At 51.8% G+C, this 18,021-nt stretch overlaps 1 pseudogene; it reads left to right on the forward strand.

Annotated features, from left to right (window-relative positions):
• Positions 1-6,788: 6,788 nt before the first annotated feature.
• LOC105518541 lies at positions 6,789-7,245 on the forward strand (annotated as a pseudogene).
• The last annotated feature ends 10,776 nt before the right edge of the window (positions 7,246-18,021 follow it).

An 18,021-nucleotide genomic window follows, 5' to 3' on the forward strand; every position in this document is an offset into this window, starting at 1 on the left:
AGTAGCTGGGATTACAGGCATGTGCCACCATGCCCGGTTAATTTTTGTATTTTGTGTTTATTTATTTTATTTTATTTATTTATTTATTTATTTATTGAGATCAGAGTCTTGCTCTGTCACCCAGGCTGGAGTGCAGTGGCATAATCTCGGCTCACTGAAACCTCCACCTTCTGGGTTCACTCCATTCTCCTGCCTCAGCCTCCTGAGTAGCTGGGACTACAGGCGTCCACCAACACATCCGGCTAATTTTTTGTATTTTTAGTAAAGATGGAGTTTCACTGTGTTAGCCAGGATAGTCTCGATCTCCTGACCTCGTGATCTGCCCGTCTCGGCCTCCCAAAGTGCTGGGATTACAGGCGTGAGCCACCGTGCCCGGCCTAATTTTTGTATTTTTAGTAGAGACGGGGTTTCACTATGTTGGCCAGACTGCTCTCCAACTCCTGACCTCAGGTGATCCACCCGCTTAGGCCTCCTAAAGTGCTGGGATTACAGGTATGAGCCACTGTGCCCTGCCAGATAACTACATCTTATCTGCCCTCTTCCTAAAAGGGGATTCCACAGTGTCTGGTTTCCTCCACTCAGCATACAGTCTGCAAGGTCGCCTTTGTTGCACAAGATTATACCTCAGTCATTGTCACTGCTGAGCGCCATTCCATGGGGTGAGCAGCCCCCACTCATCTATCCCTTCTACAACGAATGGGCGTTTGAGTGGTTTCTGGCTCTTGGCTTTCGTGTGGCCATGAACGTGCTCACACAGTACATGTCTTTGGTGAACAGGTGCAAGCATTTCTGTCGGGTGAAACTTGGCAGTGGGTCCACCTGTGTTCAGCTTTAATAGTTACTATCCAGCACTTCTCTATAGTGGTTCTATCAGCTTTCACGTGACGAGCAATGTGTGAGGGTTCTGGTTGCTCCACAGCCTTGCTGATAACTGGAAGTGTTCACCTCGTTCGTATTGACCAGTCTGTGGGTTGTGATATTACTTCATGATTTAATTTGCATTTTCATGATAGCCAAGGAAATTGGGGTATCTTCTTACATGTTTACTGACCGCTGGACTATCCTCTTTGGTGAAGTGTCTTCAAATCTTTTCACTCACTTCCTAGGGAGTCGTCTATCCTTTTCTTGTTGATTTGTAGGAGTTCTTTACATATGTTTTGGACATAAGACTTTTGTACTTGGCTGTACACTTGTATTGCAAATATCCCCCACCTCCTTTGTTGTGGTTGTTATACGTGTGGTTTTACTTGTATTAAATTAAATTATTTAATTAATTTATTTTCTGAGACAGGGTCTCACTCTTTTGTCCAGGCTGCAGTGCAATGGCACAATCTCAGCTCACTGCAACCGCTGCCTCCTGGGTTCAAGCGATTCTTCTGCCTCAGTCTCCCCAGTAGCTGAGATCTGAGATTATAGGCGTGCACCACCATGCCCAACTAATTTTTTGTATTTTTAGTAGAGATGGGGTTTCGCCACATTGCCCAGGCTGGTCTCGAACTCCTGAGCTCAGGCAATCTGCCCGCTTTGTCCTCCCAAAGTGCTAGGATTATAGGCGTGAGCCACCGCGTCTGGCCTACTTGTATTTTAAACTCTATAACATACTACGAGTATTGTTCTGAGCAGTCTATATTCAATTAAATTTACCCACATATTTTACTTTTTCTGGTATTCTTCATGTTTTTCTACACGTTCATGTTTACATCTGCGATCATTTTCCTCTTGCCTAGATATATTTCCTTTAATATTCTGTTTACGGCAGATCTGTCAAAGATGAATGCTCCTGGCTTTTGTTTGTCTGAAAAGTCTTTATTTCACTTTCATCTCAGAAGGATATTTTTTCTGGGTGTAGAATTTTAGGTTGGCCATGTGTTTTCTTTCAGCACTCTAAGGATATATTCCTTTGCCTCCTGGCTCCGATCAGTTCTCGTTCTTGATTCTCGGTCACATTTGCCTGCTTCTTGGTGTGTCTGTTAATTTGGGGTTGACACTGTGCATTGTGAACACGACATAGTAGGGACGTGCGATTCCGTTATCTTCCCCTCCAGATTATTGACTGTTTTGGTTTCGTCTCATCAAGCAGTTAACCTGACTGAACTCAAACGGTGAACACTGCCTCCTCTGTGTGGCTGGCAGGTCAATCTCTCTTCGGTTATGTGAGTTGCTTGGGATCCATCCTGTGTGCGTATAGCTCAAGTTCTGCCAGAGATCTGAGCTGAGTTTTTGATGCCGTCTTTGGGGAATCCCTCTCTATGGCTCTCTCCTTTCTGGGATTTCCCCCTCACATTCCAGCTGCCACGATCACCTCAAAGTCTGTCCTCTGGTTCTTCGGATCATTCTGTTTTCCTGACTGTCAACACCCTACTGCCTCTGTCTGGTTTTGGTCATTCAGAATGCAGTGAGTTTATGTATATACACATATATATGTATATTGTATATATATACACATATATATGTATATTGTATATATATACACATATATATGTATATTGTATATATATACACATATATATGTATATTGTATATATATACACATATATATGTATATTGTATATATATACACATATATATGTATATTGTATATATATACACATATATATAAAATATACATATATATGTGTATATAGATACATACATATATATAGAGAGATGGAGTCTTACTCTTGTCACCCAGGCTGGAGTACAGTGGTGTGATCTCAGCTCACTGCAACCTCTGCCTCCCGGGTTCAAGCTATTCTCCTGCCTCAGCCTCCCGAGTAGCTGAGATTACAGGCGCCAGCCACCACGTCCGGCTAAGTTTTGTATTTTTAATAGAGACGGGGTTTCACCATGTTGGCCAGGCTGGTCTCGAACTCCTGACCTCAGGTGATAAACCTGCCTCGGCTTCCCAAAGTGCTGGGATTACAGGCATGAGCCACTGCGCCCAGCCTAGTGAGCTTATATTATGGCGTTTATGTTTTGTCTGGCAATGACAGTTGTTATTTGCACAGGAGTTGTTCTAATTGGAGTCACCTGGCCTGTATTGGGAGAAAAACCTCAGGCAGTTAGGATGGACAGAGGGGCAGGTCCCTGTGTCCAACGGGGGATGGACCCGGGTGGACTGGTGTGTAGTTTGATGGGGTTCAGGCTTCCTCTGGTTTGCCCCGGTTTAGGGGATTGGTCTCTTCAGATTTCAGCTTGGGAGCCTGGCAGGTCTTGATCTCCCCGCTTTGAAAGGCTGTGGGAAATGCAGGCCTGCCTCGCAGAGCTGCTCAGCTCCTGAGCCTCCTCCTGCAGCAGCATTGAGATCCTACAAGTGTCTTGGAGTGGTGCTGAGGGCCCCACCGCGTGGTTGAGGCCCTGGACACTCCAATTTTGCTACTTTCCTCCCTGTGACCGTGAGAATCTTTGCTGGTTTCTTTCCCCCCAGCTGCAGCTCTCTGCCTGGGCCAAGCCCAATCCTTCGCCCAGTGCCCGAGATCGGCAAATGTCCCCAGGTAAAAAGATGGCTGTGGATCACCTGCTTATCTGGAATTTCAGTCTGCTAAGTCCTCGTAGCCTCCGCAGCTCCCCGATGCCTCCGCAGTGAGGTTTTCACCATGTGTCTGGCCTCCTCGGCTGTTGTCAGCAGTTGTGGTGGCCTTCCCTGTGGGACCTGCCTTTCCTACTTGAAAGCAGAAGTACAGGTATTATTATTATTATTATTACTATTTTTGAGACCAAGTCTTGCTCTGTTGCCAGGCTGGAGTGCAGTGGCGCGATCCTGGCTCACTGCAACCTCCGCCTCCCAGGTTCAAGCAATTCTCCTGCCTCGGCCTCCCGAGTAGCTGGGACTACAGGCATGTGCCACCAAGCCCAGCTAATTTTTTTTTTTTGTATTTCAGTAGAGATGAGTTTTTGCCATGTTGGCCAGGCTGGTCTCGAACGCCTGACCTCAAGCGATCCACCCGCCTCGGCCTCCCAAAGTGCTGGGATTACAGGCGTGAGCCACCGTGCCCGGGCAGAAGTCCAGGTATTAGTTTTTTTTTTTTTTTTTTTTTCTTTTTTTTTGAGATGGAGTCTCGCTCTGTCGCCCAGGCTGGAGTGCAGTGGTGCGATCTTGGCTCACTGCAACCTCCACCTCCCGGGTTCATGCCATTCTCCTGCCTCAGCCTCCCGAGTAGCTGGGACTACAGGTGCCTGCCACCGCACCCGGCTAATTTTTTGTATTTTTAGTAGAGACAGGGTTTCACCATATTAGCCAGGATGGTCTAGATCTCCTGACCTTGTGATCCGCCCATCTCGGCCTCCCAAAGTGCTGGGATTACAGGCGTGAGCCACCGTACCCGGCCCAGGTATTAGTTTTACACTGTCAAGGTGTATTACATTCTAGTCTGCATTCAGTAAGTTAGCCTTATTTCCAAGGCAGAATGGTTTTCATGTTCCCCCGCAGGCTCAGTGTCTGCCAGCCTCTTTGGAATTAGAAAGATCAAGGAAGAGACTGGACTGGAAAGCCTATTGGGATCCCTGCTTTCCATAAGGCATTAAAAATACCCTTTAAGGCTGGGTGCAGTGGCTTATGCCTGTAATCCCAGCACTGTGGGAGGCTGAGGCGGGTGGATCTCTTGAGGTCAGGAGTTCGAGACCAGCCTCACGAACATGGTGAAAGCCTGTCTCTACTAAAAATGCAAAAATTTGCCAGGCGTGGTGGCAGGCACCTGTAATCCTTGAGAGGCTGAGGCAGGAGAATCGCTTGAACCCCGGAAGCGGAGGTCGCAGTGAGCTGAGATGGCACCACTGCACTCCAGCCTGGGCAACGGAGCGAGACTCTGTCTCAAAATAAAAAACAAAAACAAAAACAGAGAACCCTTTAAAATGCAGGTGAGTGTCTTTTGCCCTAGCAACACCAATCCTGGGTCTTTACCTCACGATAGCATCTTACAGGTGCTCAAAGACCAAGCTACCAGGATATTTGTGGCACTACTGTTTAGAATTCTGAAAGAGTAACCCCGGAAGGAGTCAGTTTCCAACAATATATGGATGTGTTGAAAACAAATTGGTTTATTTATGCACACAGCATAATGCGAGGTCATTTAAAATATTGTGTCAGAGTGAGTGGAAACATGGTCAGATTTTGTCACTGACAGATGTAAGTGGCATTCATAGCAGCCTGTGTTGTGTGGTTGGCATTGTGTGTGTCACATGCATGGAGGTGTCTGGACAGGTGGAAAGTACTTGCAATCACAACAACTGACCTCGGGCAGTGGCTATTGGTTGTTCAGAATTCTTTCGGCTTGCCTATATTTTCTGGTGTTTTAAAACGATTATGTTTTTTTTTGTGGCCATGTATTTTTGAGATACTTTTTTTTTTTTTTTTTTTGAGACAGAGTCTTGCTCTGTCACCCAGGCTGGAGTGCAGTGGTACTGTCTTGACTCACTGTAACCTCCGCCTCCCAGGTTCAAGCGATTCTCCTGCCTCAGCCTCCTGAGTAGCTGGGATTACAGGCACCTGCCACCATGCCCGGCTAATTTTTGTATTTTCAGTAGAGACAGGTTTCACGATTTTGGCCAGGCTGGTCTTGAACTCTTGACCTCAAGTGATCCACCCACCTTGGCCTCCCAAAGTGCTGGGATTACAGGCGTAAACCACCACCCCTGGCCTGAGATACAGTTTACCCAGAATAAAATGCATAGACCTAAAGTATATGAGTTTTGGCAAATAAAGAGGTCCATGGAACCCACACCCAGCACAAGCCTGGGGACACTGCACCACCTCAGAGGGTTCCGGCCTTCTCTAGTCTACAGTGTATTGTGGGTAACACAAGTGAATCAGAGAAACGTGCTTTCTCAGCTGGCAGAGAGAAGTTGTGTATAAGCCTGGGCTCTCCGATTAGATCATTCTCACCCGGGTGCTCTGCAGCCAGGGGGTGCCAGGGAAGATGCCCCATAGGTGCCCTCTGCCCGGGCCTGGGGGAGGAGGGAGGCCCTGCTGCAGGGGAGCTGGGAGCCACTGTGGCCACCATGGAGGCTGCCACTCTCCTGGCTCCAGAGCCATCTCGTTGGGGGTGCTGGTTGTGGGGACAAAAGGCCTTTGTACCCGGGACAACCTCAGCCCTGCTGTACGGGTGGGAGGAGAGAACGGCCACATTCTGGGCTGGAGGGTGGGTCACCGGACACAAGGCCTTTCTTTCTGAGCTGCTAGTGCATGTTGGCCTGGCTGGGGACCCTGCTGGCGCCTCTGTGGCCGCTGAGGGCAATTCCAACCAGCTTCGTGGACAGTGGCCGATGGGGCTGGGGACGACGCCTGCTCTGGGGCTAGAGAGAGGGGCTCAGTCTCAGGAAAAGGGGTGGGGCGGTGCGTGGGACTCAGCCACCCTCTGCGACTGAGGCCTGCCACCAGCCCAGGGCCAGCCCTCGGGGAAGAGGCCACACCAGGGCCTGCGGAGTCGTGGTGGAGCTCTCTGGTGGTGGAGGGTTGCCCACATCCTTCTCCTCTTCCTTTCCCTGGTCTACACCTGCCCAAGGTATGAAAAAGCCCAGGCCCTCTCTACAGCCTGCAGACAGCACCAGGCCGGGCGAGGGTGCAGTTTGAGGACAGGAGGGGCAGCCATTTGGAACTGGGACCTGTGGGCCACCAGAGAACCTAAAAGCAAACATGTCTGGCCAGCGACGGGATTAACTCTGAGTGCGAAATCAAAACACTTCCTGTCAGTGTGAGCTCACTCAGTGATTTAGCGAATGAACACGGTCTTCCCGAGCCCCTTCCTGAGAGTTTGGCCCTCCCCGCCCTGGGGTCCCTCCTGGAGCTTCCGGCCTTGATAGCTCCGTAGAAAATGCTAAGAGCCCAAGAAGGTTGTGAAGGGTGTGTGTGTGTGTGTCTGTGTGTGTCTGTGTGTGTGTGTGTCTGTGTGTGTGTGTGTCTGTTTTTGTGTATGTCTGTGTGTTTATGTGTCTGTGTGTTTGCATCTGTGTGTGTGTCTGTGTGTTTGTGTGTGTCTATGTGTGTCTGTGTGTGTTTGAGTCCGTGTGTGTTTGTGTGTGTTTGCATCTATATGTGTGTGTCTGTGTGTTTGTGTGTCTATGTTTGTGTGTGTTTACATCTGTGTGTATGTGTGTGTCTGTGTGTGTGTGTGTTTGCATCTGTGTGTATGTGTGTGTGTGTCTGTGTTTGTGTGTGTGTGTACATCTGTGTATATTTGTGTCAGTGTCTGTGTGTGTGTGTGTGTGTGTGTGTGTGTGTGTACTGGGAGGGCAGTGGTCCCAGTTCCTCGGGGGCATCAGGCTCTGTAGCAGGGCCCATCTCAGCAGAAGGGTGCAACAGCCTCACCCACACTGTCCAGGCAGGTCTCTTGGGACCCCTTTTAGCCAGCACAGGTGGCTTCTCCCTAGGCTAAGACATAAGACACTATCTGTCGTGGTGGTGCTTCAGACGGCAGCACAGGGAGCTGCAGTCTTTCCCAGCCCAAGGTGCCCCAGGGCCTGCCTTGGGATGCAGGTTCCTGCCAGAAGTGCCTTTTGCTGCCTGGAATCATGCAGAATGTGGGCTCTTCCCAGGTCAACCTGGGGAGCCCCAGTCGGGAGGTGAAGATGGGTTCAGGAGATCATAAAAAGGAAAAACCAACCAGATCCCAATAGAAATCCGCTGGGGTGTTGGGGTCATCTTGAACCAAGGGGAGGGAGGAGAGGGGCTGCAGCTGGGGTGGGGAGTCGTGAGAGGGAAAGAGGGTGAAGCCTGCTCACAGGAGCTGCCCGTGGCCCAGGCTTTGGGTGGTGAGCACACAGGTGCCAGCAGGTGGAGGCCCAGGCTTTGGGTGGTGGGCACACAGATGCCAGCAGGTGGAGGCCCAGGTTTTGGGTGGTGGGCACACAGATGCCAGCAGGTGGAGGCCCTGGCTTTGGGTGGTGGGCACACAGATGCCAGCAGGTGGAAGCTGAGCAGGGAGGAAGTTCTCATCAGCTCACCTGCCCTCCTGTAAGCCCCAGGCTGGCCTGGACTATGTAGGGAGCCTTTGGGGTCAAAAGCAATCCACCCCCTATAACCTTTTCCAAGGGCATGGACACCTGTAGGAAGGGAGGGAGATCAAATACTTTGGTTCAGATTATAGTTTTTTGTTTTGTTTTTGTTTTTTGTTTTTCTAAAAATCAGAAAATGGTGAAGATGTAATCACCACACTCAGGTGTAACTTCTGCAGCTGGATTTCTAAACTAGAACCACTGGTCACAGGATTCAGATGTCCCTGAACTTGGATGGAAAAACGTTGCATCTTTATTTTCACCAACCTCTAGCCTAAAGTGAGTGTTCCTCAATAGAGAATGTGGCCAAAGGACCTGGCAGTCTCCACAGAACCTGGGACTCCACTGTCAGCAAAGTCCTGTGTATTTTCCCATCGTGTTTCAGTTGCTTTGACGTCTTGAAGCTTCATTTTTGTTCCTTCTTCAACACTGTTGGTCATGAGAGCTGCTGCTAGATCTGAATCAGTAGGTTTGTTTATCTGTTGCCCAGGCTGGAGTACAGTGGCACAATCTCGGCTCACTGCAACCTCCACCTCCCTGGTTCAAGCGATTCCCCTGCCTCAACCTCCCGAGTAGCTGGGATTACAGGCGAGTGCCACCACACCCAGCTGATTTCTGTAGTTTTAGTAGAGATGGGGGTCTCACCATGTTGGCCAGCCTGGTCTTGAACCCCTGACCTCAGGTGATCCACCCACCTCGGCCTCCCAAAATGCTGGAATTACAGGCGTGAGCCACCGTGCCCAGCCTGAATCAGTAGATTAACAAGAAATTCAATAACAATTACTTTATTATTTTGGTGACCATATTTCAATACAGTTGGTATATTAGTTGGTTCTCACACTGCTATAAAGATACTACCAGAGACTGGGTAATTTATAAACAAAGGAGGTTTTATTTATTTATTTATTTATTGAGACAGAGTCTTGTTTTTTCACTCAGGCTGGAGTACAGTGGTGCAATCTTGTCTCGCTGCAACCTCCGCCTCCTGGTTTCAAGTGATTCTCCTGCCTCAGCCTCCCAAGTAACTGGGATCACAGGTGCGGGCCACCACGCCTGGCTAATTTTTGTATTTTTAGTAGAGACAGGGTTTCACCACATTGGCCAGGCTGGTCTTGAACTCCTGACCTCAAGTGATCCACCCACTTCAGCCTCCCAAAGTGCTGGTATTACAGGTGTGAGCCAACTCGCCCAGCCCACAAAGGAGCTTTAATTGACTCACAGTTCTGCATGGCTGGGGAGGCGTCAGGAAACTTACAATCATGGGGGAAGGGAAGCAGGCACCTTCTTCACCAGGCGGCAGGAGAAAGAAGTGCAAGCAGGGGAAATGCCAGCTGAAGCCGGGGTCCAGGTGGTTCCTGAGGCCAAGGGGTCCCACGCCTGCCGCCTACTCGCTGGGACTCAGGGAAGTTGGTGGTGCAGTGCGGTCTGAGTCTGAAGGCCTGAGAGCTGGAGGGCTGATGGCATTAATCTCAGTGTCAGGGCCAGAGAAGGTGAGGTGAGTATCCCAGCTCAAGCAGCATGGCAGGAAGAGTGGGGCAAATTCACCCTTCTCTGCTTTCTGTGCTGTTGAGGTCCTCAGCAGACTGGGTGACGCCTCTGTAAAGCAGGTGGGCCCGCTTAACAGCACCCACTGATTCAAATACGAATCTCATCTGGAACACCCTCGGACATCCCCAGAAGTAACCAACCGGCACCCCACAGCCAGGGGAGCTGACACATAAAGTCAACCATCACACCGCCTGCGTGGAGAGGGAGCCCACAGGAGCTGGTGCTGCTGTCTCAACTCTGACCCTCGGCAGTGGGTTGTTCTAGCCCCTGCCCCTATTTGTCTGTAGCTCCCACCCAACAGTAAGGAACCTGCCCCACCACCCACCATCCATTGACCGAACTGATAAGCTCCAGTGTGCAGGGGCAGCCGTGTAGGAATTGCTCACCTGTACCCCTCGGCAGAAGCATGTGTCTACCGGGGTACAGGGCCCATGTGCAGGTCCATTTGCTTTTGGTTTCACAGACTTCATCGTTTGTGGGGGTACCCAGGTCAGCCCCTTCCCCCAGCGCCTCCAGTGAGGCTGCTCCCTACATCTGTAATACAGCCAGAAGCTCTCGCCACACACGGCCTGCCTTCCGTCCTAGACATCCAGCCTCTTGACTGAACTTTAAAATTTGCATACGTTAAGGCTTGCTCTTGCTGTAAAGCTCTGTGGGTTTTGACAGATGCATAGTGTCGTGTCTCTTCCCTTACAGTGTGGTTCACATTAGTTTCCCAGCCCTAAAACCCCCCTGTGTTCCACCGATCCAACCATTTCCTCTTTCCCAAACTCCTGGCAACAACTATTTCCATAAATGTGTTTTTGTGGTGGGTTTTTGGTGAACAATTTTATCAAATTAGAAATATTTCATTTGTTTCAATTTCTAATTTGCTCAGAAATTGTTAAAAAGTCACCAATGGCATCACTTGAGACATTGGGACCCTTTTTGCCCCGTCATCTATTCAGATGGTATTTGCATGGATTGGATTCTGATATTAAACCTTCCTTGAATTCCTGGGAGAAACCCTTAGACCTCTCAGGGTCCCAGCAGGAGACAGACCCACATTTAGAGCAGGTTACTTGTAGCAGTGTTTAACAAAGGGGCTCTTTATAAAGGTGGGACAGAGTATTGGAAACCTCAAGGGGCAGTACACGTCCCAGGACTGGCCAAAGGCATGCGTGGTGGAGAGAAGTTTCTGGAATGTGAAGGAGAGTGCTGTGGAGAGGGAGATGCCTGGAGAGGAGCCATGACATTCCCAAGGTCACCTTACACAGTCATCTGCCATCATTTGCAGATCACATGTCAGCTTACTTAGCAAGCCCAACAGAATGGACAGGAAAACTTAATGTTATAAACACATAATTCTCCCCAGATGGACATAATAAATTCAATGTGATTCTAATCAGAGTCTCATTTGGGCTTCATTTTTTTTTTTTAAGAAATCAATAAATGCACTCTACATTTTACATGGAAGAATACCAATCAAAAGCAGCTAAGATGGTTTGAGAAAGAAGAAAACGGACACGCTGCTTGCTCCTACAAAGCCGGGTAACTGAAAGCGGCAGTGGAAGAGGCTGGGACCGTGGAGGGAGACCCAGGCTGCACGGGGTGGGAGACGGCTCCGCCAGGCGTTTCCTCCTGGCGCCCCCGGGGAGCTGAGGTTTGCGTAATTAATACTTGTGCTTGGTGGGAAGGAAGTGAGAGCAGAGGGCGCTGGGCCATTACTTCTCACTTTCTGGGACTCCAGCATCCCCAGGCAGGAGTGTCTCTGTCCTGGCAGGCAGGTCTTGGGCCTCAGGTCTGAACATCTGAATGTCTGTGCACCCCTGCCAGGGCCCCTCTTGGTCCTGCAGGCTCCTGGCGCTGACTGGGGCACAGGGAGCCCTGAAGATGTCTGGGGGTCTGTGGGTGCTGCAGGCACCGCTGGCTGGTTAGAGTCACAACAGTCCCCCATTGTGGGCACTTTTCCTTCCACTTCACAGTGGAGGAAACGGGTTCTGAGAGGCAGCAGCTTTCCCAAGTGCAGGTGGGGCCAGGACTTGAACCCAGATCCCTGAGAACCTGACCCCAGGCATCTGCTCTTGCTCTTCAAGCTTCCAGACAGAGAAGGAGAGGGGGTGGTGACCATCATCGGGAGGGGCTCCAGACGGAGGACAGGGCAAGGGAGAGCCCATTGGGCGACCTGGGGTGGAGGCACCCGGGGAGCCCAAATCAGGGCACCTGGGAGGAGGAAGTTCCCAGAGGACTGCAGACCCTGCAGCTGTGCCTCTGAGGTCAGAACTGCCCACGCCCGCCAGGCAAGACGTGTGGCTCCCGGCTGCAGCCATCAGGGAGGAAATTCACGTCTCAGCTGAGGTTTAAGACACACCTGAACCTCTGCTAAAAATACCTGAGCAGCGTGGGTCTGGTGGAGTCGGCTGCAGGGTGCATCTGGGTGGGGGTCCCAGTGAAGCCAGAATAGGTGCCAGCGACCTGGAGAACGGTGCAGTGCGGTGGGGGGTGTGGATGCTGGGCCTGCAGACCAGCTCCACAGGGGAAACTGAGGTGGGGTGGGGAGGGCACAGTGAGTGGCTGGCCCGCGGAGCCCCGTTTGTGGCTTTGCTGGCAAACTGTGAAGCCCGCGCAAAGTAGGAGAGGCCATGGGCTGGCGGGAACCTGGGCGTCCTGGGCTGCCCAGAACGTGCTGCCTCAGTTTACCCAGCTGTACCATGCAGAGACCAACCTTGCCCCTCCCTTTCTCACCAGTGGTCAGTAAGATTCGGGTGGTGTTGGACATCGCCTGAACAGATGTGGAGGTGGAGGGAGGTTGAGGTGTAGGCAGGGGCTGTAAAGTACCCTGCAGTAATGGGGGGCAGGTGTTGGACACTGGGGTGCCAGAATCAGGCCCTGTGACCTCAGGGAGGCTAACCTGACTTGTGGTTCCCAATCCCCTTCTGGGTGAGTGGACATGCTCCCCTCCCTTGATGAAGAGGGCTTGTTGGGGTTCTCTTCATCGACAAGGATGGGGTAGGAGCAGGGAAGCTTTGGAGCGAGAGGCTCTGGGCTGGGAAAGAGGGAGCCCTGTGACTAGTCGGGGCAGGTCACTCTGACACCGGTCTCACTGTGGAGAGGGTGGTGTTGCTGAGACCCGCATGGGCTTGTGATTCCAGGGGCCCCACCGGAATCCAGGACCACGAAGGTAGGGGGTGCTGGTGGTTTCTGAGTACCTTCCCACGCTGCCCCCATGGCAGACCCCTCCCAGGAGATCCCAAACATTCCCCACTATGCAGGGGAAGGGTGGAGCCCCCCTCCCCGGGACTGCCTGCCTGGAGTCACCTCCCCTGGGCCTGTGTGTCCCTCCTGGGGAGGGACGGAAAGGAAGGTGGCAGCTGGAGGACGTCCAGAGATCACTGACCAGCACCAGGCAGACAGGAAGACTCTGGAAGTCAAGCTATGACTTTTTTGAGACAGGATCTCGTTCTGTCACCCAGGCTGGAGTGCAGTGTTGCGATCTCAGCTCACTGCAACCTCCATCTCCTGGGCTCAAGTGATTCGCCTGCCTCGGCCTCCCAAAGTGCTGGGATTATCCGCATGAGCCACTGCTCCCAGCCTAAAAGGGACATTTTCATTTCATCAATTTCTTTCTTTTTTTTTTTTTTTTTGAGACGGAGTCTTGCTCTGTCGCCCAGGCTGGAGTGCAGTGGCCGGATCTCAGCTCACTGCAAGCTCCGCCTCCTGGGTTCCTGCCATTCTCCTGCCTCAGCCTCCCGAGTAGCTGGGACTACAGGCGCCGCCACCGCGCCCGGCTAGTTTTTTGTATTTTTAGTAGAGACCACAGGGTTTTCACCGTGGTCTCGATCTCCTGACCTTGTGATCCGCCCGCCTCGGCCTCCCAAAGTGCTGGGATTACAGGCGTGAGCCACCGCGCCCGGCCCATTTCATCAATTTCTTAATTTCCACTTTAGAGGGCAGGAAACTAAATCAGCCAGCTTGGTCCAATGGCAGGGGTTTAAGTCCCTTCTGAGGCAGCCTGCCCTTCAATTGTGGGGGCTGCCTCAGGGCGCCTTTGATTTTGCATTGATGGGATGGTAGTACCACTCATCTTCCAAACCAGGACACCTTTGAAAGAGAAACACGTGCTCCTACCGGTGACGCCAGGACGCCAGGGATGGTGCAGCCCACCTGCAGAGCTGAGGCCAGGCTGTGTCGTGGGCTGATGCACTGTAGCAGCACCAGCCGCAGACAAAACTCCTCAGACACTGAGTAAAAGAACAAAGGGGTTTATTTGGCCGGGGGCATCGTCAAGACTCCTGTCTCAAGAGCTGAGTTCCATGAGTGAGCAATTCCTGTCTTTTTTAAGGGCTCACAACTCTAAGGGGGTGCGCATGAGAGGGTCCTGATCGATTGAGCAAGCAGCAGGTACGTGACTGGGGGCTGCATGCACCAGTAATCAGATCGGAACAAAACAGGACAGGGATGTTCACAGCGCTTTTCTATACAATGTCTGTAATCTATAGATAACAAAACTGATTAGGTCAGGGGTCGATCTTTTTTTTTTTAATTTTTTTTTAATTTTAATTTTTTTATTTTTGAGACGGAGTCTGGCTCTGTCACCCAGGCTGGAGTGCAGTGGTCGGATCTCAGCTCACTGCAAGCTCCGCCTCCCGGGTTTGCGCCATTCTCCTGCCTCAGCCTCCCGAGTAGCTGGGACTACAGGCGCCCACCACCTCGCCCGGCTAGTTTCTTGTATTTTTTAGTAGAGACGGGGTTTCACCGTGTTAGCCAGGATGGTCTCAATCTTCTGATCTCGTGATCCGCCCGTCTCGGCCTCCCAAAGTGCTGGGATTACAGGCTTGAGCCACTGTGCCCGGCAGGGGTAGATCTTTAACTACCAGGCCCAGGGTGTGGCGCTGGGCTGTCTGCTTGTGGATTTCATTTCTGTCTTTTAGTTTTTACTTTTTATTTCTTTGGAGGCAGAAATTGGGCATAAGACAATATGAGGGGTGGTCTCTTGGCGCCACAGGCAAAATGCATCTGTTTGTTGCTGTGTAACAAATGACCCTCAAATGTAAATCCCAGAGATCGTGTATTTGCACGAGGCTCAGCAGGACTGCCTCATCTCTGTCCGCACGGCATCAGCGGGGGTGCCTGAGTGGGGGGTGGAGGGCCAGCTCTGTGATGGCTCACTCAGCATGGTGGCTGGGGGCCCAAGAGTCAGCCTCCCAGGGGAGCACGGTGGAGGTGCATGGACTCCAGAGCTGTGAAAAGAAATTCCGTAATGGAGATGGTTATGTCAGGGCTATCTAAAAAGCAGCTGGGAGGGCAGGAGGAGCTGGACCCAGTCCAACTTGCCAGATGGAATTGACTCCTTGACCTGGGCCAAATCATGAACCAGCTGACTTCGATTTGAACTGTTCACACCAGGCCTGATCACTGGTCTCCTGGGGACAGGCACACCTGACTAGACTGATTATCAACCAGAGCTGTCCTACGCTATTAAGCCCCCACCATTGGTCATGGACCATGCCAACATCTTCTGGATGTGTGGACTCACCGCAAACCTTTGTAAGCCCCTGCCGGGCCTCCCCGGCACAGACACGATTGAGCTCCTGTCTAGATCTGTGTCTCCTGAATTGCAGTTCCTGAGACCCCCTTTTTCTTTTGTTTCCTGATCTGCGGTGTTGGTCTATTTCTTGTTCGTTGACAGAATATAGCTGGCAAGTCACCCACTCACTTTTTTTTTTTTTTCTGAGATAGGGTCTTGCTCTCTTGCCCAGGTTGGAGTGCAGTGGTGCAATCATGGCTCACTACAGAATTGACCTCCTAGGCTCAAGCGATCCTCCTGCTTCAGCCTTGTGAGTAGCTGGGACTACAGGCGTGTGTCACCATGCCTGGCTCATTAAAACAAAAAAAAATTTTTTTTTTTGAGATGCCGTCTCGCTCTGTCACCCAGGCTGGAGTGCAGTGGCACGATCTCGGCTCACTGCAAGCTCCGCCTCCCGGGTCCCCGCCATTCTCCTGCCTCAGCCTCCCGAGTAGCTGGGACTACAGGTGCTGCCACCTCGCCCGGCTAGTTTAAATTTAATTTTTTTTTGTTTTTGTAGAGAGGTGGGGGTTTCACTATGTTGCCCAGGCTGGTCTTGAACTCCTAGGCTCAAGTGATCGTCTTGCCTCGGCTTCCCAAAGTGCTGGGATTACAGGCGTGAGCATTTGTAATGCACCAAGCCAACCCAGTTTACTTCTGTTGTCGTCTGTCAGCAGAGACTCAAAGGCCTGGCCAGGCTCAAGGGGAGGGGACACAGCCCCTGCATCTTGATGGGGGAGAGGCAGGGTTAGGAGGGCTTGTGGGATAGGAGATGGTGCGGTGGCCATTGTGGGACCCAGGCAGCCTCAGGAGGCATGGGGGATGGCACTGCTCTCACAGGGAACATCTGAGCCCTGCGGGGGCAGCTGCGTCTCAGCAGTGCGGGTGTGCACCTGGAGAGATGCTTCTCTGTTCACATGGGTTTGTGCCCGTGCCCTGTCTGCACAGTTTTCTGCGTGCTCTGAAGGAGCAGCCATGCACGCGGTTTCTGCTTCCTCTTTCTTGACACACGCTCGCTTGTGGGTGCCAGGACCCCATATGCTTTTGGTTCCCCTCTGTATGAGTGAGCCCAGGTTACCGTAACAGAAGACCTCAGCCTGGGCAGCTTAGACAGCAGACATTTATTTTCTCACAGCTCTGGAGCCTGGAAGTCCGAGATCAAGGTGCCGTCAGTATCAGTGTTGGTTTTGATGAAACCTTTCTCCCGGCCTTGCTGCGTCCGCCTCTGGTATCTCCCCCTCTTCTTGGAAGGCCACGGTCCTGTTGGATTAGGGTCCACCCTTCTGACTTCGTAAAGGTCGTAGTTACCTTCTAAAGACCCTATTTCCAAATCGGTCACATTGGGGGTTGCGGCTTGACATAAGGATTTGGGGGGTCACACCTCAGTCCATAGCACCCTCCTACCTCCCTGGCTGCCCCAGCTCTGCCTCTGCTACCCCCTTCTCTTCCCTCTCGGGAGGGGCCGTGCCCCATCTCATCTGTGAAGACTGCCCAAGTGCTACTGAGCCTGGCAGGTCCTGCCCCCAGCCCCACTCCCACTCCCGCGCTCTCCCTGCACTGTCAGCCTCCCACTGCCCTCCATGTCCTCAGAAACACACTTGATGAGGCTGAAAGAACCGTGACTCTCTCGCCCGCCCCACCATCTGCTTTTGCCTCCCATGGGACACCCCACCACTCTGTCAAGCCCCGAGCCAGCCTCTCTCTGTGTTCTTCCCTCCCCTCACGGCCCCCACACTGAGGAGCCAGGCACTGCTTCCTAAATCTCCCTTCCTCCACTGCTCACCACCTCCCCTGTCGCCACCATATCCAGGGGCCAAAATGGTTCTGTCTGCTCTCCCTCCCTCTGCTGGGGCCTGAGGGCAGTCTGCTCCCATGGGAGTCTGCGGGATGCTGGCAAGCCACAGATGCAATCCTGTCCATGGCTCCTGCCTCACTGCAGGTTACAAACATGCCTCCCTTTTTCTGCTGTTGGAATGAAGCTCAGAACCACGGCCCTGAGGCCCCATCCCGTCTGGTCCTGCTGCCTCCAGCCGCGTCTCAGACCCCTCTCTGCACCCATCCGCCTCCAGCCGCACTGACGTCAGTGCCAGGCGTGTGCCCCTGCCCTCCTTCCCCAGGGCCTTTGCACGTGTAGCTCCCGCTGCCTGAGTGCTCTTCCGTGGCTCTGGCTCAATCTGACATTCTATTTTTTCCTTGAAGAGTTAAGTGGAAGTTATATGCTCTATTTCTATTTTAAAATAGTCACTCTTAGAATTTTAACAAGTATATTTAGAATACAAAGATAGCCAGCATTTCCATCCTCCTCCTGACAGATCACACCCCTCTTGGCTCACAGATCATTATGACTGCCCAATACTCAGGTCTATCTTGCCTTTATTACCCTTTGCTTTCAACAGGGCTTTGTTGCACACAGCCAGCACCCACTGAGGTTTGCACATGTTTGCACCCCACTCTTTCTGGCAGCCTAGGCATCCCCTCCTTCTGAGCTGTATTCTGTGGAGGTTCCTCTGCTGAGGAACTGGGTGGCGGTGTAGTCATTTTGCTCATCCAGTGCTTCTCCCATACCCGTAAGTGGGAGTGGAGCGGGGAGTGTGGGTCCGGCTGCTGCCTCTGCCTCTGCCTCTGCCTCAGCACTTCGGAGACGTTCATCTGCTTCTGTTCTTGCCATTCGTGGGGTCTGCCTCTAGCAAGTTCTCCTTCAGCATTCTGAGTGTACCAAGGGAGATCTAGGGACGGGCTGCTTTTACTCTTCCTGCTTGAGAGTGCTGCACTCTTGAGGCTGAAGTTTCCATATTTTATCAGTTCTGGAAAATTCTCAGCCATATTGTCAGGGAGGTAGTGGGCTCTCCCGTTTTATCTATTTCCACCTCTTGGAATTCCTTCCTTCCTTCCTTCCTTCCTTCCTTCCTTCCTTCCTTCCTTCCTTTTTTCCTTCCTTCCTTCCCTCCTTCTCTTCCCCT

The sequence above is a fragment of the Colobus angolensis genome, unplaced genomic scaffold (genome assembly GCF_000951035.1).
Source record: "Colobus angolensis palliatus isolate OR3802 unplaced genomic scaffold, Cang.pa_1.0 Scaffold32, whole genome shotgun sequence".
In the NCBI taxonomy this organism is placed as follows: domain Eukaryota; kingdom Metazoa; phylum Chordata; class Mammalia; order Primates; family Cercopithecidae; genus Colobus; species Colobus angolensis.